This window comes from Gavia stellata, chromosome 9 (genome assembly GCF_030936135.1).
Source record: "Gavia stellata isolate bGavSte3 chromosome 9, bGavSte3.hap2, whole genome shotgun sequence".
Taxonomy (NCBI): domain Eukaryota; kingdom Metazoa; phylum Chordata; class Aves; order Gaviiformes; family Gaviidae; genus Gavia; species Gavia stellata.
In genome coordinates this window covers 34,502,811-34,524,733 of record NC_082602.1, presented here as the reverse complement: position 1 = coordinate 34,524,733, position 21,923 = coordinate 34,502,811, and the positions used below count along the sequence as shown (strand labels likewise).

At 42.8% G+C, this 21,923-nt stretch overlaps 1 long non-coding RNA gene across 1 annotated transcript in view; it reads left to right on the top strand.

Annotated features, from left to right (window-relative positions):
- LOC132317554 (uncharacterized) overlaps positions 1-21,923 on the top strand; it is a 139,031-nt gene that overhangs the window by 22,944 nt on the left and 94,164 nt on the right. The window contains exon 2 of the long non-coding RNA XR_009484105.1: positions 3,891-3,973. This is a non-coding gene — a long non-coding RNA (uncharacterized LOC132317554). The remainder of the gene's footprint in view (positions 1-3,890; positions 3,974-21,923) is intronic.

Here is a 21,923-nt window from a genome sequence, read left to right as displayed (position 1 = left end):
GCCTGTGGGTCAGGATCAGGATCAGACCTGTTTGACCCTAAGCTCCAGCAGCCAAACCTGCAGGAGAGGGGAGGATGCCCTCATGGCCCTTACAGTGTCCTCCCCACTGTATGACTTCTCATGGGTCCTTAACTTCTCTGCAAACATCTCCAGCAAGGATTTCTTCCTTAAAAAATTTGCAAAATACGAAAGTAGTGAGGAAAATCTGAGTGTTTTGCCGAGGAAAAGATGGGTAACTTCTAAGCAGCTGGGGCAAGGATATTTGTCATCCCAAGGGGAGGAGGAAACTGGTGTATTTCCACAGGGAATCCAGGTAGTGTTTATTGATATTGTTACTTCATGCTGCAGGGTAGGTATTGCCTGGCAGAAATGTTTCAAGAATTAACAAAAGTCAAAATGGAGACTAGCAAAGCAAGCAGTCTTAGCAAACTCTGTTGAATATACATTTTTCTTCATTATTTTCTTACTGAAGCATGATGATGTCTGATGGAGCATTATGGATGGGGAGAGGGAAGGAAGTGTTAGCAAAGTCTGAAAACAACAAGCTACTGCTCTGGCTAATGAGGCAAAAAGGAAATTCTGGCTGTAGTGGCAGTGAAGTTCAACAAGAGAGCATTTGGCTTAAGTTGGAGTGAGGGAGTGGAGCTTGCAGAAAGAGCCTTACTGGGTCAAACATATAAAACCTTTCACTTTACAGCTTCTTCCTGTCTTCTTACCCAGAAAATGAACATTCATATGGGCATACAACTCACACCCACCCACTGCATGGTTGGCATGCTCAGTCAGCTGTGGTGAAGGTGACTGCTCTAATTTGTTGTGGTTTTGATTTAAGAATCTTTCTAGTCTTTGGAAGATGAGGAAGACTAGGAATCAGCCTCTTATTGCACACCTGGTAAGAGCTGGAGACAGGCTAGTCATCCCACACACCGGATAGAAATATGTAATTTTTCACTCAAACCAGTTTTGTGAAGAGATATCTTGACCTTTTTAGAGTAATGGTGAAATCACAAAATGGTAAATGAAGGCTAAGATGCTCTGGCCCTGTGGCAGTAGTTTCTTAATTGCATTTTGGACAGATATGGTCAAATTTTCTTTTGAGTGTCCCAGACATCACTGTCGGAGAATGATTCCCTGGGGCAGGTCATGCACCATAGCATACCCAAGTTTTGGGCCCACAGCCCCAGGGAATGAGGATTACGTCTACTGCTCTGCTGCAGACTGCATCATAGCTTGGATATTATGGTGTGAGCTTCAAAACAGCCCAGTCTGGGTGGACTCAGCATAGGCTGCAAAAGTGCCTGCAGATACATACAATTTGAAAACTGTCCCAGTTCTTCTCCAACGTCTCAGAAATCACATCAGTCCCCAGGGTGTTGGCTCTCTGGCTGGTTTAAAACAAGATGGGTCAGGATACACCTATGCTCGGTGGGCTGTAAGGTTGCAGTGCCTGGTCAGGAGCTGGTTGCGGGTGCAGTAAACCAGAATATGCTGCTCTCTCTGACGGTTTTTCTTACCAAAAACAGAGAGAGAGTGAATCCTATGTGAGCATTATCACATACTGATGAGCTGAGCATTTAATGCTGGTCATTTGTGGATGAGAGGTAAAGAAACACTCATATCACCATGGGCCATATCAGGTAAAACATAGTAATAAATAAATAGTTTGGATCTGGCATTGCTGAGTTGCCAGGTCTCCTTGTTGGCCATTGCTGTGGCACTGCAGGGAGGGGGCTGTGCTGCCAGCCTGGCATTCTTCCAGGTAACCAAATTTATCTGCTAAATAGGACAGAGCGGCTTGTGCAGACTCAGTCACAAGCTGGACAAAGTCTTACTGGAGTTTAGCATGCGTGAGCAACCCAAGCCTCCTCCCCGCAGCTCTTGCGCTCAGTGATTTTGGAATTCCACACCACAACGTGGCTACAGAGGTAAACACCAGCTGGATGTCATGTGAAAGGGAGAGAGCTTAGTGCAACTTGACAGCCCCTGGATACCACTGGCAATCTTGAATTTCATATTCCTTTAGAATGAGGAGATCAAAGAGCTGTAATTTGGAAACAGCCAGCAACCTGTCACGGTGCATTAGGAGTGAACAACGACCCTGTGTCCAGGTGAAAACGGCTTTTGTGTGATTTGGTATGTGGTTTTAGGATGGGAATCCCCAAATGCTCAAGGATTAGGCACACAATACACAAGTCCTTTGTGAGCTTGACTAAGTGTTCTGCTGCCTGGTGGAATTTGCCACCCTGGGTTACATTCCCCAAAACAGAGAATGATGAGAGAGGTGCTCGTGGGGCTAAACAGGCCAGGTGGGGGTGGCCAAGAGGGTGCTGAGCTGCAGTTGGCACCTCTATCTCAGAGGCAGGTGCTTAGCTTGGGATCACATCTGTTTTGAATTTACAGCTGTGAGCTGTCTGGTGGAGCTGGGAAGGACAGGGCTGGCCTGAGACGACTATGAGAAGAGGAGGAGAAAGGTACACAGCCACCAGTGAGTCGCCAGGAACACAGTTAGCCATGTTAGTGCTGTCCTCCACCTGGGCTCATGCTTCCCTGTGCGTGGACTGGGCTTCAGGTAAAGATGAACACGCAACTGTTGTACACACCTGTGCAAGGATTTATTTCCTAAAGTCTCTCCAGGTTTCTTTTACATGTGTTTAAGCAGTCTCTTTTTGAACCCATATACACTCTTAGTGCTCACTTCCATGGGATTATAAGTGGTGACAGCATGCTGAAGTCTTTTAGAGGCACCAGCTCTGAATGTCAGACTTTCTGGGAGATTTCTGTGCTTAAGTTACCTCTGACAGGATGCTCGAAAGTGCTTAGTACAAAGTCTGAGCTCTGCTTTTATTAGATCTGCGGGTGCTGATATGGCCATTTAACAGGAGTAAAAATAACTTAAGCAAAAGATGTCCTTTTATTAAGCCATCACTATATCTTAGGTAAAGTGTTCTTATTCTATAAATAGATGTCACTTTGCCCTAGGAACAGCCTGGCATTTTATTAACATTGTCTCGTTACTAGCACCTACCACCTATTCTGTAGTGCTAAACTGGGAAAAGCTCTTAACTTTTATACCTTATCTCAGGTCTTTTGCTTTCAAGTGCTTGTAAGAGCATTGCTTTTGGTATAAGGTCCAGTTACAACTTTTTTTAACGCACACTTTTTGGTTTTGTTTTGACTTTTTATCTCCCATTGACTTGCACTGCTACAGAAAATAACAGCTGAATTACATTTGGCTTCTCCTGCTTCCTTTCTCTTTGAGATGAGGTTACAACGACCTCATCTACCTAAATCAATAATCTGCACCCAAATCTAATAAAGATCTAGCAGGGCCTGTAAAATAGCATGCAGCCCAGATGGAAAGGGAGGTCCTAATGTCCAATCCACTCATTAGCTATTTATCAACCATTAATGATGAGAATAGGAGTGGTGTGTGGGGAAAAGGACACAAAAGCAAGAAGGCAGAGAACCTTCCTGACTATGAGGAGGAGACAAAGACTACAAAACACATGTGCACAGGTTACAGTGTGGCACTGGCTGGGGAGAGGGACGTACCTAAAAAGTGGAATTTCAATGCAAGTTTACTTGCAGAATCCTGGACTTTTATACCCAAAACCTGAGTGTGTCTTCAAGCTAATGTATGAAAGAACGTAATGAAGAGCTGCAATACATTTGGCTTCCCATCAGCTGACCCTGCATCCCTTTACAGATGTCAAAGCAGTAAAGCAAAAAGCAGTATTTCCTCAAATGGAATATTATATCCCATTTTTTTCAGTAAAAGAGAAATTGCCTGTGTGATAATAGACCTGTCTCTTGATCTGTGGCAGAGTTAGGAAAAAAATGCAATTTCCCAGTTCTTTGCTTTAATTCCAACACTTTTCCTTTTCTTTCAGCTGAAGGAAATGAACATGTGAACTGACTATCAAAGGGTTTTTTCACCAAATTGCTGGAGCACAGAATTAGGCAGGCAGCTAGTGTGAGTACAGAAATATAATTTTTCTTCACTGTTTATTGAACAGAAACTGGCTTTGTGACAAAATGGGTCTTTTCAATACTGTCAACAACATGTTATTTTGTATTTGAAAACTGAAGCCACTCTTTTTTTGTGTGTTTTTCTTTTAGCTTTAAATGAAAACAATGTTTTAGTGGTTAAACATTTTTATACAGGTTTGAAGCTTTCACACTTTTTTGGGGAGGTGTGTTAATATTTGCTGGAGATGGGAAATATTTTTTCAAAAGTTGGAGCAGTAGAACAAAAAGGAATTCAGCATCTCTGGAGTTTGTGGTATGCATAAATACAATAATGTTCCAAGAAACAATATTTCAGATTCCAGCAATGCAGAACATAGTAGCAATTCCAAAGAAAACAGGAAATAGAAGTAATTAGATAGGAGGAAGAATCCCAAATATTACTAGGATACCAAATGCTTTACAAAACAGTAGCCAAAAACCTGTCTTTAAATCTTCTTTGAATATTCTTTGAATATTCTTTGAATCTTGCTCTGCAGGTGGAAAGTCAAAATCAGTTGCAGTAAATTTGTATACTCTTTAATGAATGCTGACTTCAAATTTATCTGTTAAATAGTGCAATCAATTTTTGAAGAAACTGTGCCACACTCCATATATCTCATCTAGATAGAATCACAGAATCACAGATAACCTGCACTGAAGGGAGCACAGCTACAGCCGGAGCTCTTTCACAAAGCGGGTGTGGGAGGTCAAGTCCCTCTCCCTCTTTGAAAGCATCTCCTGTGGCTCAAGCTCTGCGGTGTGTGGAGGGGAAGGGTGTCAGCAGTGCTCCTTGCAGGGCTGGCCCTTGCTATGAATAGAGGCAGCTGTGCAGCATGTTTCAAGATGGACTGAGGAATCCACTGCATCCTTTGCCAGTTTGCTCTTACTGTTTAAAATCTGAACTGTATTTTCTATTTTAAGTTGTCTGGCTTTAGCTTCCAGCCATGGGTTCTTGTTAAGCCTTTCTCTGCTAGATTAAAGAGCCCTTTACGACTGGTATTTTCTCTCTGTGGAGGTGCTTAATACCCTGTAATCAAGTCACCCTTGGTCTTCTCTTTGATAAGCTAAACAAATCCTGCCCATCAAATTTCTCACTGGAAGCAGTTCCTCCTCCCCAGCCTTTAAATCATTTTGGTGGCAGTTTTCTTCATACTCTGAAATTTTTCAATTTCTTCTGGGACAGTACAGATCCCAGAGTTGTGCCTGGTCTTTCTGCATTAATCCCACCATGGTTTATGGAGAAACACAACTGCAGCCCCACAGCAGTGCCAGGGGAACACATATGCTGAACTGTGTGACTACAACTGCAGGCATGGTAGGAGAGGCACTTTGTTCCCACGTAGACTTGCAAGGCTGTAGGCATCGCCTGCATTCCTTGTTCCTCGCTGTATAACTGTAATAAAAGCATTTTTATTAATGAGCCCAGCTTACCAGATGAGTCATTTAACTGTATGATTTCCTGTGTTTCTCCAGGCAGGAGTGGGGCAGCAAACTCTTCTGCTCAGCCATTAGGTTTCATTTCTGCTTTTTGGATTCCTTTTCCTGTTGCCTTTCCTTATATTTGTCTCCCTCAGTGCCAGTCCTGTGTTTAGATTTTTCTAGATAAGAGCTAGTGAAGATAAGCTGCTTCTGACCATGCTCCTGGGAAAGCTATGGATTGTCCATAGCTATGAGAACCACTTTTGCAGAGCTGTGGAAATAGTGTCTTTTAAGGAGATGATACTTTAGGAAGGGAGAGATCTCCATAAGCATGGCTGGCTATGGTTTGGCAGAGAAAGGTGTTGGACATGGAAGGGAGACCTTGGCAGTCATCCCATGACACATCAACGTTTCCTCTGTATTAGTTAAATTGTCTTGAGGTTTTACAGTCAGAGGTTCTCCAGGTGGTGCAGGATGAGGAAGGAAGCCACAGTGTGCTCTGCAAATTCTGCTGTTTTGTCCTGGTGAAATGCATCCTCTTTTTTGACTTAGTGCAACAAGCACTGGCTGCTCTATACCTAGCAGGGTTTGCATGCTTCACAGAAGAGGTTTTGCATAAAATGTATTCACTTCCTTCTGCAAATATGCTCATGTTTGCATTATAAATTTTCTTTAATTGCCTTTCTCCATCAGGGCTGCAAAAGTTTGTTTGGTTTTTTGTTTTTTTTTTTCCCCTGGAGCAGTAAATCAACAGGCTGTGATTAAAGAATTTAAGAAGCTCCTTCATTTGCCAGTCCAAAATTTAATTTACTGAATCATCTCTAACTAGCTGGGAGCCGAATAACATATTTTGTATTTCTCTTCTCCTTTATGGAGTGGGACGGAAGACCAGAGACAACATATTCAAAGACTTCCAACACTGCTGAATTTATATATCAGCCAAAGACGTGTGTGGTTGTTCCCCCTTCCCTCTTTCAGAGGAGGGTCTTTTTCATTACACAGCTCTAGATCTGTATTTTTCCATTCACTAGTTGCTACTGTTGTTCTCCTTTTGTTTCCAAAAAGAAAAAAAAAAAGAGAAAAAACCAGATGGCTTTAGTGTTGTTTACCCCAGGAAACATTTTGAGCATTCAGTAATAAAACTGGGAGGAAATCCTTCACTTCCTTTATGCCTCCTAGCAAGTAACCACATCAATATGAAGTGAGGATGTTTTTGGGTACTGACCCAGTGTCACCGATCAAAACACAGCCATAAATACTTTCAAGATGCAGTCTTGAATCAGGCTGGTAGATGAGGAAAAGCCACTTCTGTTTTGGAAAGGAATTCTTCCCTTCTGCAACCACTTTCTAAATTGCATTGACATTTAGCAATTAACATACAAAAGCTTTTGTATCCGCAGGATCATTTTTCATGTCAATAAACACATTCCTTTGCTTTTCAATGCAATGTTTAATAATTCTCATTTCCTATAGTGGAAAAGAGCCCTTGTACTTTATTTGTATTACACAAATTACATGGAAGAAACAAAGCCATATCTGATCACAGTTATTAAATTAAGAACATTAGCATAAATCCCCCCCTTTTTTCCCCTAATCTAGTTTGCTGTTGGTAAACAGTGTGTTATCTAGGTTTAGCAATGCATTTGGTTTCTAGCCACATTTTTGCTTTCCCCCTGTCCTTTTTGAAGTTCACTTGGCAGGCAAGGTCTGCTTCTCCTAAGCTATCTGTCATCACACAAAGTGGATTCCAGCTTCAGACAATAAACGAGTTGCTATTCTAGATTCACAGGCTGAACTGTCATTAAGTCACTGCATCCCTGCTCTGGGGTTTTAGGATGTGTCTCTGTTTCAGCCTGAGGCTCTGCTCTGGGAGGTCCTTTGGGGGCTCTTCATAAATTGCAGAAAGTTAAGCAGAAAGTTCAGTGGTGCTCCCTGTCTCTGCACGAGTCGTGGGGCAGGGTGTGCGAGGGGATGTCTTGCTGTGTGGGACGGCTGCTTGGCACTGCTGTAATGGAAAAATGGCTGTCTTGTCTCCATGGGGCACCTCAAGTTTCCAAATCTGAGCGACACTATTGCAGTTAGGATTGAAGAGAGGAGAGAAGAATAAATGAATAATTTTTTTTTTTTTTTCTTGCCTGGAAGGGAGTGTATATGTTGAGAGAAATGATCCTTCAAGAACATGGAGACCTGGTTCTATGGAACAGGAGAGATTAGAAATACCTGAAATATCCATGAAATTTGTGTGCCTGGCAAAATGGAGCCCTGGTCTATGGCTTGCTCTCTAGGTACTATGAGACTTGTGCTATGTCATTTTACACCACGAGCAGCCTGTGGTGGCACAGTGCAATTTAAGCAGTGAATGTTGGTGTCTGCTAAACTTCTTAGCTGGAACCTGCAGATGCACATAGAGTGTTGATGTGAGTCTCCAGTTACTTTTTTTTCCTTTCATGTGTCCCCGGCTTGCTTGGGCTGCTGAAGGGGTTATGGATTTGAGTGGGTGAAATATAAAGGCTGGGGCCATGTCAGGGCGGGTGCTGTGTGCAGGGTTAGTTAGAGTTTCTGGGAGGTTATTTGTAAGAGGTTTTGGTGGCTCTGTGAGAGGGTAGGGACTTCTTTCCCATTCCCCAGTGCAACCTGCCTTGGGACAACTAGAGTTCATTCCCCTGCAATCACCTTTTGCTGCTCTCCCTTCTTGGAGAAGTCCTTCTTCCCTTCCCCAGCTCCGCTGTTGGTTATTAGTTTTCAGTATTATTTCTTTCTTTATGGAGGAGGGAATTCAACAGGGATGACTTCCAGTCCTGAGTGACAGAGGTTTTGTAAGGAATGAAAAGCCGCTTGGTGCTTTTCACAGTAACATTGATGACCATCTTATAAATAGTAGCACTTCCTTCTGCTACTCCAGGAAGCCCTATGTGGTCCCAGCCTGGAAATCTCTTCCTTTAAAAGCTTGTTATTTAGTTGCTCTCTTACTTTTCCTCACTGAGAATGCAGCAGACTTCAAAAAAAGATGGTGGCAGCCGTGGTGAGGTTCTCTGTTGAGATGTGCACATCCCATGGGAGATGTACTCACATTGCTTTGGCCTTGAGCTTGCTCCTAGACTTGTGTGTCCACACTGCTGTGCTGGCTGCAGCTCCTGAGTCTGACTGCTCTGCTGTGCCTGGTCTTGGGGTGATGGGCTGGGCTGCCTTGCAGCCCCTCGCTGAGCCAGGGCTGGGGTCTGTCATGTGTCCCTTCCATACCCCATGATGTGGAGCTCTGCCTCATTGCACAGGGGAGAAGGAGGAGGTTAGACATAAGTGAAATTGGACAGGTCAGGGAGCTGAATCTATCTGGCCAACACTACCTCCAGGCTTGCAGCTATGGCTTTTACACTGTAGGTATCAGATTGTTTCTCCATGGTGTCTGCAGTTCGGGGCTGGACCAACTGGGCACCATGAGCACAGCCTGCTGGTAGACAGCCTGCATCCCAAGGGCTCAGTTTGCTTAGAGACCAACCTTGCAGACTGCCACAGAGCATCCTGCCTGCCTGGCGAATCTGTGACACAAGGAGGAATTGCCACCATGAGGGACTTGACAAATCCTGGAAGGAAGGGTTTAAGAAGTGTATGTGAAAGGAGAGGTCCTACATTGGTGGAGTCTGGTCCAACTGCCTTTAAAGGCAACAGGCTCACATTGATCTAAATGGAATCTGGATTGGCCCTTAGTAACTGAGATCATTAAACCCAGCTTTTATCCCCCTTTTAATCAAACATGAGGCAAAACTGAAGCCTTTGTTTATTTGCCGCGATGGAGCCTAACTGTTGGTGGGGTCCCAGAGACAGAGAGCCAGGCACTTAACTTGAAAATGACTTAACTGCAATAATGTCATTACGTTTTGTTGAGCTAGCATTTCCACAAGTGGTGAAAGGGGATTATTGGGAAATTGGGATGAATGTGCATTATGTCACTTTTGAATCATATCCTGTATGTGTGGAAGATGTGAGCCCTGATTAAGTGACCGACCAGGCAGAGGGGGTTTGTCTGTAGTAGCTGTACTACTGCATGCATGGGAGCTGAGGGCTGCCGTGATGAAAGATTTTAGTGGGAAACTACAAAGCCATATTAGAGGAAATGCTTTCAACGTATCTAAATCAAGATGTATGGGGTTTTATTTCTGCCTGTGTTACATACCCCTGAGCTCTTTTTGGCCAACTGATAGTCATTAGACAAAGCTGTATTGCTTTGGAATTTACTTATTGCAGGGCTGTGACTTAACTGCTAACAGAATAATATTTTTCCTCATATGTAACTTATAATTTGTTGGATGTGCATTCAGCTCCTGTCATGGATTAAACTTCCAGAGAGGTGTGCCACTGCTCTCCAGGCACTTACAGCCTTCAAATGGCTGTTGAGCGCAGCCAGATGCAAAGCGTTAGTACAATCGCTTGCCAAGGCCTTTTCTCTTGCATCCACACTCAGCTAGGAAATGAAATACAAGATCACTGTGACATCAATAAAACATGCTGTCGGCAAGACGTGTAAGTTACCTGGAAGCTGAATTCCATTTACAGGTGTCAGCAGAGTATACTTTATGCATTTTTTCCCCAAGAATCAGTTTCTGTGATTGATTGCATTTGTGTTATGTGAATCTCATTTCCATTTTTGGCATTTTTATAAGGCTTATGAAAGTGAGAGATATTAAACTGGGAGGTTTAGGAGAATGCTTTTCAGGCAGAAACAGTAAGACTGGAAGAGATTTCCTGTGTTTGTTAATATTCAGCTGGGCTTGGGTCTTCAGGACACAATGCTTTGTATTGGAGGCTATTCCGGAGCTTGTTGCTCATGGGAGAGTCTTTTGGTATATGTGCCTAAATATACCAAAACATTTCTCATCAAACCACCTAAATAACTTTTTCCACACTTTGGTGACTTTGGTTGTGCTGAATATGCCCAACTTCAGTGATTCTTGTACACAGAAATTCCTGGTATGTTCACCATAAGACTTATGTCCTGATCCTCCAAGGTTAGCAAAACGACCATTGTCAGGATCTAAGGCAGAGCTCGGGGCCAGAGCAGAAAGCTGAGGAGGAATAGCCTCGTAATAAGCACTGCTAGGTTTCTCATTTCAACAACATTTCTCATTCAGGGCCAGAAGTGACTGCAAAGTAGTGACATATTCTCATCTTCATTTAAAGTTGGTAAAGCAGAGGCACATACCTCCCACTGACTTTTTTTGGGGAGGAGAAGAGTGTGACTGAAAATCAAGTCCCTTTATTCAGATACTTAGAATATGGGTTAAATGCCACGCTTTAGATAGTGCAAATAGAGCTAAGTGTTAGTAAGATGACTGGTTTTCTCCTCACAGGTCATGATTAATAAATAACATTGTGTTCCTGTTTCTTCTGCACTTAATCTTCTCCTCGAGACTAGTAATGATCTTCTCCCCCTGCCCAAGGTGAGCTGTCCCCATGCAGTGTGGCAGTAGAGGGCTCCATGCCTGTGTCAGCCCCTGTTTCCTGCCTGGGTCTTGCCCATCTCTTTGTTTTCACGGCCGCTGGACTTGGGCGAGTGCACTGTTTGCATTTGGCTCGCAAGGGCGCCCATTGCCAAACAGTTTGTGCAGCCTAATCCATGCTTGTGGCAGGAAGTCACACGTCTCCCAAAGTGACATTTCATCTAATCCATTTCTGGGTTTAAGCAGATTATCAATTTCTTTCATTGAGTTTCTGTTTTTGGAGAAATAAAAGGAGACTCATAGAGGAGTTTGCTGCTAAGATTCGTGTGTGTGTGTGTGTGTGTGTATTGAGGATTTATTTATTGGACTTCTAACCATAAACAGTTTAATGTTTTTGAATTACTGCTCAGTCTCATTTAGTTTGGTTGTGACCTTGAGCCATACATTTCCAGGGCTCTTGCTAATGGACCTTTTAAATGATGACAATGAAATACACCAGGCCCTTTGATAAGGGGACCGTTGCAACATTGCATATTATTTTAATGTTATTCTACAAAATAACCATTATAATATCGTTATTATTTTTTAACTCTGGTTTTATTTTGTCACACCAACATTACAACAATCTACATCTAAAATATTTCCTCATTTGTGCAAAGCACATTTCTCTGCCAGGGGTAATGAAATGACCAAGCAGTGACCCTCATTTTTATGTTTCTCCTACTGTGAAGAGAAATTGAAGATGAAATGTAGAAGCTAATAGCTGTGCAGCCCCAGTGAATCTAGCAAATCTAAAGAGCCCAGCCATGGGTTACATTTAAATATTAAAGCAGTTTTTATGTGCTCTAAACAATATTTGATGCAGCTCTCAGTATGCTTTAATCTGGCTAAATGGTTATTGTGTTATGTGTCCTAGCTGTAAAACTGTCTCGCTCTTTTGTGGTCAGGATACTTTTCCCCACTGCAATTTAGATTGGACGTGGATAAACATAAAGGACCATTCTCCAAAATGTATCTTCTACAGGTTAATCCTGCATGGAGTAGGGTGCTTAGAAACCATTCACATTTATTTAATACTTTCTTACCGATGTGCATCATGACAATTGCTTGTAGGGTAGGGAGGGTGTTGGTTTTTTGAGGGGAAGTAGTAAGAGGAACTTGACACAGTTCAGTCGTATAGGGAGAGTGACATCTGGCAAGGTGCTTGGTGTCTTACCTTTGCCTGGCTACAGTGGGAGTTGTGTGTTTGCATGTTTGAAATGTTTTCTTGCCGGCTTCATTGCTGAACACCAGAAAATACCTTTTTTTTGGTGACATTCTTCTGTTTCCCATTGACAGTTTTTTGGGGTGCAGGAGCTCCTGTTGTGCTGGTGATCAGTGCTTGGGGCTGCCAGGATGCAGCAGTGCCCTTGGCAAGGATGAAGCTTGCCTGCTCCCACCAAGCAGCAGCAAAGTGTTGGGGCTGAGGCAAGAAAGATGAGGCAGGTAAACCTTGACTAGTGGCTTTTTCTTGATTGCTGACTTGTATAGAAACAAATGAACACAAACGTCTTAATTTCCTCTATGCCTCAGTCCTTTTTGGCTGGCACAGTTACTTTGGAAAGCAAAATGCTTGCTGGAAGTTGGCTGCTTCAGTTGACGGAGCATCTCCAGGTAGAGGCATTGGATTAGAAGAAGTCGTTTGCATGCATCAGGACTGCAACTGAATTTCCTGCAGGTCTGTGTCTTTTGTGGGGGAGCGGTTATTCAAGGCTTAAAGGTGCAGATGGAATTTTTCCTGGTTTTGCAGCCTTCCTAACAGACCTCTCTGGTGTTCCTTCATGACTGAGCTCAGGTTGTATTGTTTTCCTGAGAGGCAGCAATAATTTCTTGCCTCCTTTCTACCTGCCTAGTTCATGGTCATGAGATGTGTAGGAATCCCTTTGCCATTGCTCTCTCTCCCAAATGTGGTTGAAATAGGCTAGTGACCTCAAAAGTGAAAAGGCTTTATATAGCCTTATTATTCCTTATTTCTTTAGGAAATCAGGCTAAATATGGAGAATATACAGATTCTGCTTTTTCCCCTCCTAATTATTCTAATAAAAAACCCACCACCATGTCCCTTCCTCTCTCTCCTACCCCTGAAGAAAAAAATCCAACCCCCAGTGTAGCATGGTTTTAGTAGTAATAAGGGGACAGAGTGTTTAGTAACCTCTGGGAACTGGGTTTTTGAATTATCTTGAAATCTTGAAATTACTTTAGCGATCTCCTTTAAATCCCAAGTGGGCAGTGATCCATATTGTAAACCCTTCACACATAATTTGACACAATTAGCAAATTCTGCTTCTGAGACCATCTTGTGACTTGTGCTGAATGCGTTTCCTACAGAGGAGCTGTGGGCTGTCTGGGTCTGGGCGGAGGTAAATGAATCAGCTGTGGGGGAAAGCTGATACTGTCCAGCTTACCCTGGGCAGGATGAAAATGATTAAAGAAAGTCTAGTTTATCCACTGTCAAGGAAATGTTTCCCTGTTTATGTTCCAAAAATAAAGCAGAACATTGCACACAACTCCAGTGCAGGTCTTTTCTGGACTCTGAGTTACTTTTGGTCTAACGCATTTTCCTTAAGCAAAGCGATTTCCCAGTTCCTGTAACTGACCTTCCTATCGCCAAGTCGAATGATCTTTGTCAGTATGACTCTTTTATGATCTTGCTAATGAACTTTCCATTTTATGCTTCTTGTCTGATTAGTAATGCCAGAGATTTAACCAAGCAGAGATAATTCATTAGTCTGAGCCATAGCTCTGAGGGCATAGTGTCAGACCCTCCCTTCCCGCTCCATGCACTCCATTAGTATCTCTGTGCTCTGAGATCGCCTCCATTTTTTTCTGAGGGAAAATGCACAAGTCTTCTCCTACTGCAGATTCTTTATGTATTGGTCATTCTTGACTCATTGACAGTAAAATCTATAGGATCATTTTGGAAACTCTTAGGCAGTGATTTTTTTAAAAAAATCCCTATTAAGCTTCATGCAGATCAGTGGAACAAAACCACATTCATAGATTCTGACTTGCAGTGTAAAAAGTAAGTGATTAATTGCAGTTTGTGGATGCAGCTATGATTATTTATGCTACGATTCCTTCCCTTTTTGATGGTGTTTTCATTTGCAGCCTTTGAAATTCAGAAATGAAATATTTAATCTGTTACTGAGTAAGTGTTGAAGTCAGTGTACTGTAGAGAAGGAGGGAGATTTCTATGAGAATGACTCTGTGTATGACTCAGTGTGTTGATCTTGTGCTTCTTGTCTGCTGATCCCAGGGGGGTTTGTCTCCTTTCTAGAGGTGCTTTCTGGGATTGGGAAGCAGATACTTAATGGACTAATGTATGTGCATGCTGCTGGCACATCTGTCCTGGGTTAGTGGGCTGTCAAGACTTTGTTGCTTACCCACACTCTTTAGCAGGTTGTGTCAATTCCACATTAGAAACCTGGTTCTGCCAAATAGGTAGGTTGGTGAATAGGCAGCAGCTGGTATGGTGGGGATTCACCTGACAGAGGGATTAAAAGGAAGGATAACTGTCCCTCCTTCCAGTGGTAGAGGGGATTCCTAGGGTGAAACTGGCTACAGCAGGGAGAAGAGCTGGGGGAAAGGAGGAGGCACTCACTGACAAAGCAAAGTCATGTGCAGGAGGAGCGGGAGCAGTTGTAAGGGAGATACCTTGGAGTAGTGTGGGAAAGACCTGTAGACCACTATTATTTGAATGGTATAGATCATACCATTCATATATACTGATATGGATCACATCACTTGTTCAGGCTAAAGCAATGGAAGATCTCTTTCACTTGACTCTGCTCACAAGAAGTGTGTCTGCTACTGCAGAGTGGCTGGTGTTGCAGAAAAGATCCGCTTAAGCTGAGAGATCTAGGAAAGAGATCAAGGCCTGGGACCTTTGGCAGTGGACCTTCTTCCTTCTGGAAAGAGAAGCAGAACTGGACTTTGCACCAACTCTACCAGAAAGGCTGGCGTCAGAGCAAGTGGGACCTTGCATAGATATGGGCATGGGAGTCCTCCGTGTCAGAACCTGCAGCAACAGCCAGGTGAGTTTGTGGCTAGAAAATCTCTACTAAGGCAGTTAGGCTGCTCTAGTACCTTTCTTTGGACCTTTTTATTAGCTTTTGCCCAGTTTCATAATCACTGCAAATTGGGTAGATTGACTAGATTCACTCAAGTAGTACCAGATTGTGCCAATGATCATTTTAAAGCTATTTCCTCATAACCAGTGGGTGCAAACCTGTATTCCTTGTGTACCCACAACTACCAGAAAAAACAGTCATTGTTAATCTGTCAGTGACATGGTTGTTGCAGCGGACGAAGAGACTTGGGCAATTCTGCACAGAATGCCCTGTGCTTATTAGCTCCATGAAAGTCATACATTTTGCAGAACGGACACTGTAAAAATTGTCTCTTGCTGCTGGTTTTCCTTCCCGTGTACAGCATGCAGGTGTTAGCAGGACGTGCCAGACAGAACACGTCGGGATCTTTTTGTGATTATTTCCCCACTGCCTAACATGTGCCCTTCTCACTTATACTGCTGTTGCTACAGAGGGTAGGCAGGATCTAATTAAAGACAAGGAGGGATGGATCTGCATATGTTGCTTGTGTTTGGGGACTGTCTGGCTCAGAGGAGTAATAATTGGCTACAGGGCCTTTCACCTCTATGGCATGGCTTTGAATGCAGATCAGCTTAGTGGCTTTTAATGTCATTACCATGTGACAGCTGTTTTCCGTGTGAAATTAGCTGGTAGTTTGAGTGCTCTTTCTACAGGAAGCCAATATCCATAATTACCACATCAAATGGTGCTATTAGCACCCTTTAAAAATATATATAATTTGAAGTTTAATGAATATGCTTCAAGTATACATATTGGCATGTGTTGTAACAACATTGAAATCAATATGAATCCACTTAGCTCCATAGCTAAGTCTATGTGTAGAAATATATGCTGGAGGTAAGTACTTGGGATACAGTAAGATGTAGAAGTAGTATCTAGCTGGAGGACTCTAACAGCTTTCTGCAACTCCTTTTGGGGTCCCTTTATTATATAGGGCATGTAAGCTCATAATGCATTTAAAGTTAGACTGTGTGACTGTCCCCTAAATGCGTAACAGTCACAGTGAAAAAGCAGCATCAACAGAAAAGGTCAAGGTAGTTCAGGGAAAAGTCCTTCTTGATAAATGACTCCCATTTCCATGGTGAGAGCTGTAAGGAGAGATATCTCTTATTAGACCAGCTGATACAGCTGAATGAAACAGATAAGCTTTTGGACATATGGACTCTTGTTTTTAATGTGCCAGCCCTAGATTAAGGCAGCAGCCTAGCTCTTAGTACAAAAGTTTTTAATTTGCCAGCTGTAACTGGTTTTCCTCAAGAGGTATGGTACATGTCCTCCTCATTTACGCCATCCATGCTGCTGGCTGTGGTCTGAACTGCAGCCGTTTACAGAATGTAGTTTTCCCACTTTTTCTGTGGGGAAAAAAACAACCCCATGAGAGACACCAGGGAAAAGTGCTGTGGCTGAAGGTTGACGTCAAATTCTTTGCTTGTGTCCTCTGATGCCTTTTGGAGTTCTGTTCTCCATTGTGACCCTAACAGCAGCAATAATACAGCTATGAACCATTGCCTCATTCCTCTACCTGAGTGGGAAGCTGAAGAAGAGGCTGGGAATGTTGACTAAATGTATTTGTGCTGGAGAGCAATGGCTCATCAAAGACAAAACTTTTTGTGGAAAAGTGTTTTTTAAAAAAGAGCTTTTTGTTGCATGTTCCTCCTGGACCATAGGGACAAACAATTCCAGCAGAAGAATCCATGGTTTTGCAGGTCGATGGTGGGGTGGGAAACCTGAGTCTGTGTTACTGCTGTTCCTTGCTTGGTATCATGCTTATGCAAAGAACAACAGATCTAATGGAAAAGACTTGCTTGAGAAAGACACTGTCTCATCCCACTCTGAGGGATGAAAAGGAGTATCTGACATCTTGACATTTTTCATAATATGGAATTGTCTCCCAGCAGATCCTTTTCAAGGTGATAAAGGGAGATGTTCTCAGCATGACTGTTCCTTGCTTATGATCACTGTAGATTTTCTACTCAGTTGATTCTGTAGATTTGCATGCAATCCCTTCCTCCTCAAAATCTTGTAATACCTATATACTCATATACTATTATGGTAACTTGTTCTCCTCAGGGTGAAAATGATTGAAAACCCCATAATTCTGCGGTCCCCCATAATACATGTAGCCACTCCTATTAGGTAATGAAACCATTATTCACTAACAAATTAAACATGCAAGTTGGTGAAGGTCTTTTATAAACAGATAAGGTGTTATCTGTTAGGGAAGAGAGCCTCCAGGCTATCGCAGCAGAGCATAATTTACATAAAGTGACGGATGTTTCTGAGATCCTGGGAAGACACAGTAATAGAGACTATCTTTCTTTACAATGACAAGAAGAGTGGCTTCTCAGGCCCAGTTTCTTGGGGGTCTCCATAGAGTGTTTTTAGAATACGTTAGAGACATATCTGCCAGGAGTGCCAGAGTTCATGTCCCTTTCTGGATGACCTCCTAAAGCCCTCTCCAGACCTCTCTGTGATCAATTCATGCCTGGGCAAGTGCAGAAACCAATCTGTACCAAAGGAGGTGGAAATGTTGCCTGGCACAGGATTACACAGCAAGGATAACTCACTTTTTAATTCGTGGTTATGGATCTCCTCGCAGACGACTATAGAACAGATTGCAGACAGCTTCTTATTGAACAAAGCCACTCTGTTGCTAAGGGGCTTGCTTGTTCTGCCACTCTGCAATCCCCACTCCTGAGGTCCTTTCTGGGCTGTGACTCAAACTGCAAGCTAGAAAGCAAAAGCTTCAGTAACATGAGTGGTGATACAAAAGATTGGGACTACTTCATTAGTCCTTTATACTGCCTACTGCTGCGATCCCTGTACTGCAGTGGATTGGAGCCTTGTATTCTTTATAAGGCCTCACTGACAGGTGCCCCAAAAGAAAGGCATGCAGGAGATGTAATAGGCTGAGAAATGATGAGCTGTAGTATTCACCTGAGCTTCAAAATGTCTAATTTTACAGGTGAAGTGCTTGATGCAGGGCCATGAATAGAGGGGTGTTAGTCATTTAGCAATCAGGAGCGGAAGCATGAGGAAATGTAGTGACAGGAATGGGAAGAAGAAACCCAGGGACATGTTACTTGCACAGATACACTGTGTCTCAGTAGGATGGTGGTCTTTTTCATTACTGCATCATGAAAGAAGCAGCCTGTCCTACTCTAGATGTGTTTTATACCTTCATCACAAACCTCTTTCTGCGTGAAAAGCAATTCCCTCACAAATGGCCCTTCATTAGCTGTGGGGCCATGTCAGAAACAATCATCAGCGTATTGCTGATATGGCTAACACATTTTGTGAACTCTTTGACCCTAGCAGTCAGCAGGATTTCTTTATGTGAAGCACTAATATGAAAAGCATTAGCATTAATGAAAAAGCTCTTGACCTGGTTGGTGTAAGGGGTCAGCAGAAGTTTACAGACACCTTTGACTAACATTCCTATCATGTCTGGCAGTTTGACTCTCATCTTGTTTTTCACAGGCTCTGATTAATAATATATTTCTTGAATTCTGCTACAGCCTATCAATATAGCAGGAATCCAGCAAATCTGGAAGCCACCCTAACTGCAAGCCATCACCCATTTTGGGATTGGTCTTTCTGCTCACATTCACTCATTTATGGTGTTGTGTCCTCATTATCTTGCTGGAAAACAAGAAAGCAGCTACAGCAGATGAAGACTTTGAAGAAAATTTTTTGCGAAACCTTACCCTCATGCTTCTCCTGACCTGGTTAAGAATCCTTTCCATGGATGGGGCAATAGTTCCCCAACATCTCTTGATCAAATACATTCTTCCCAGAGGATGCAGTGATAGATGTTGAAGGTCCTGAACAGTCCTTAGTCATTACAAAGAGTATCTGAAAAGATGCCAACAAATGGTTGAAGCAGAGGCTCTTGTGAAGGGTAGAAGCCCCTTTTATGAATGCCTTTTTCCTTAAAATTTAAAGTAACTTTTAAAGTATATTACTGTAAACATCAACTTGATTTTTACTTAAAAATCTAGTTTCCTATTGGATCAAAGAACAAATGAATGTTGCATATAGGTAGACAGCACAGCATACTGAATCATATATAGAGTAATAGTGTACATTAACTACAGAACTTGAATTGCAGGATGTTTTATTTCAGAGTCCCAGAAACATTCATGGAATCATTAAGGTTGGAAAAGATCTGTAAGATCATCAAGTCCAACCATCAACCCAACACCACCAAGCCCACTAAACCGTGTCCCACGATGCAACGTCCATATGTTCCTTGAACACCTCCGGTGATGGTGACTCCACCACCTCCCTGGGCAGCCTGTTCCAGTGTCTCACCATTCTCTCAGTAAAGAAATTTTTCCTATTATCCAGCCTGAACCTCCCCTGGAACAACTTGAGACCATTTCCTATTGTCCTGTCACTTGTGACTTGGGAGAAGAGACCAACACTCACCTCACACCTCACCACAACCCCCTTTCAGGTAGTTGTAGAGAGCGATGAGGTCTCCCCTCAGCCTCCTCTTCTCCAGACAGAACAACCCCAGCTCCCTCAGCCGCTCCTCATCAGACTTGTGCTCCAGACCCCTCACCAGCTTCGTCGCCCTTCTCTGGACACGCTCCAGCACCTCAATGTCCTTCTTGGAGTGAGGGGCCCAAAACTGAACACAGCATTCGAGGTGCGGCCTCACCAGCGCCGAGTACAGGGGCACGATCACCTCCCTACTCCTGCTGAACACGCTATTTCTGATACAGGCCATCTGAGCAGTCCAGCTCTTCCCTGGGTTCATGGGGATTGCAAAGAGGAGTCTGAGATACCTGTGGCTGGGAGGTAAAGGCTTGGTGGCCCTTCAGGGATCTCTCAGCTTACTGAGCAGGGGAGAGGACTAGAAATCCTCTAAGTGAATGGCAAACCAGTTTCACCTGCAGGATGAGCTACCTGTGTCTGTAAACATGTGGGTCAATGTAGACTGGAGTCTTGCATCTGTTTGGGACTCCTGGTTCTGGTCTTTACAGCAGGAACTGAGCATATTATGTTTCATTTCTGCCACTTGCCTTATTCCAAGTCCAGCTTTAATTCACAGCATTGCTAAGCAGTTGTGAGTGGAAGAGCTATCTGTTAACTATTTTGTCAGCCTTACAAAAGTGGTGGGATGTGTAGAGGTAGGAATAATGACTGTGGCAGTCCCAAGACAACAGTATCTTTTTGTTTTGAGTCTGGACTGCTCTCCTAGCTGTCTGGCATCTCACAGAGCTGGTTATGTTTCAGAGAAAAAAAATATGTGGACACTTGGCTGAGCTATGGGGCTAAAAGTTCATTTCAAAACAAATGGTATCTCAGCTGTCTGACTTCTTGTAGGAGATGTTTACTTACTGCAGGAAGGTGATTGTATCAGCTAGTGTGAATTTTCAGTGTTCTTAACAACATGCTTTACTTGGATGGGAATAATTTACTTAATTAGGTCTGTCTGTTAATTTTTCTTTCCCAGTTGAACTTTTTCATTCACTTCATTAGGGTAGCCAAATCCCAGCTCTGCTGAAGACATGGGACAATAAAGAGGGATGGTGATTCCCGCTCACAGGTTAGTCCTGTGACAGGGTTGACAATGTCTGTGTCTGGCTTGGAGTCCAGACTCTTCTGTATGATGAGTATGGGACTGATACATACATCTTCATCATCTCAAAGTCTACACCTGCATTCAGCCTACACGAGCTGCAACCCTTCCAGGATCGTGTAGAGTAAGCTGGAAAGGTTGAATAACTAAGGGTCGAAGGTGGGAATGCAGAAATGGCAGGGACTTTGGCTCTTTGGACCTTATTATCCACAGTGTCATCAGATCCCACCTTAGAGAAACAGAAGAGGCTGCCTGGAGAGAGGTGTGGAATATTTCATACTCTCGTTTGGGTAAACATTAGCTTCTGTGGGAGTTGCTTTATTTCTGGATTTGTTATGCTTGGTCTGTCTTGCTGGTTTTAAATATTTGTACAGGTGACTAGAGCTATGCAAACTGTGCCTGAAGGAAACGTGAAACAGAGGATAAGAATTAACTGGAGGTACCAAAATTAGTCAGTATCCTGACTAAAAATATTACAAGGGAAAATGAAGAAATGTGGTAGAAGCACAAGGAAGTAATTACTTTCTTCTGACCTGTAGAAGTGAAAGTCCAGGGAATGTATTAGTCTGACAGAGAGGCTAGACGTGAGAGCCTATGTTTAAATAGGTTTATAATTTACAATGTCTTTAAAAGCACTCATTTATTTGTGTTTAGACATACCAGTAGGTAGGGAGACCGCTTGTAAAGTTACTGTTCAGACATGTTGGCTTCTGCTGCCATTTTTGTTGTCAATATTTACCTTGATTTTTTTTTTATTTTGGCAAAGATTTATAATGTGTATGGTTACATTTGAACACCTGTGCAGATATGGTCAATATAGCCCCTGTCCCGTAACACTTGAGCAGTGCCACAAATGCTCATTGCCATCACATGGGGCAGTTAAGTTTAAAAATCACTCCTACAGTGAATGAGTTTGGGCAGTGTTGCAGGGGTTAGAAATCCCTAAGCTTGGGACACACTGCCTTACCAAACACACAGTTTCCTATCTTATATATCAAATGACAGGATTACATTTACAAGTGTAATAACTCCATGTGAAAACAAGTGGATGTCTTTTAAATTAATTGATTCCTTCCTGTCAGCTGCTGTAGTGGAAGACAATGCTTATTAAGAAAAATATAATACTGCCAAATGGAAAACCCTGGAAACCAGAGATCTCTTGATATGCAGAGAATAGTGGTAGTGGTGAATAGCTGCTTAGAATGCAAGTACACTGGGGTCTGCCTTTGCTAAAAAATGCTTTATTATGACTGCTGCCTTAACTGCTGGTTAAAAACAACTCAGCTGACAGTATTAATGGCATAAACCCATTAGAGTGAGAGA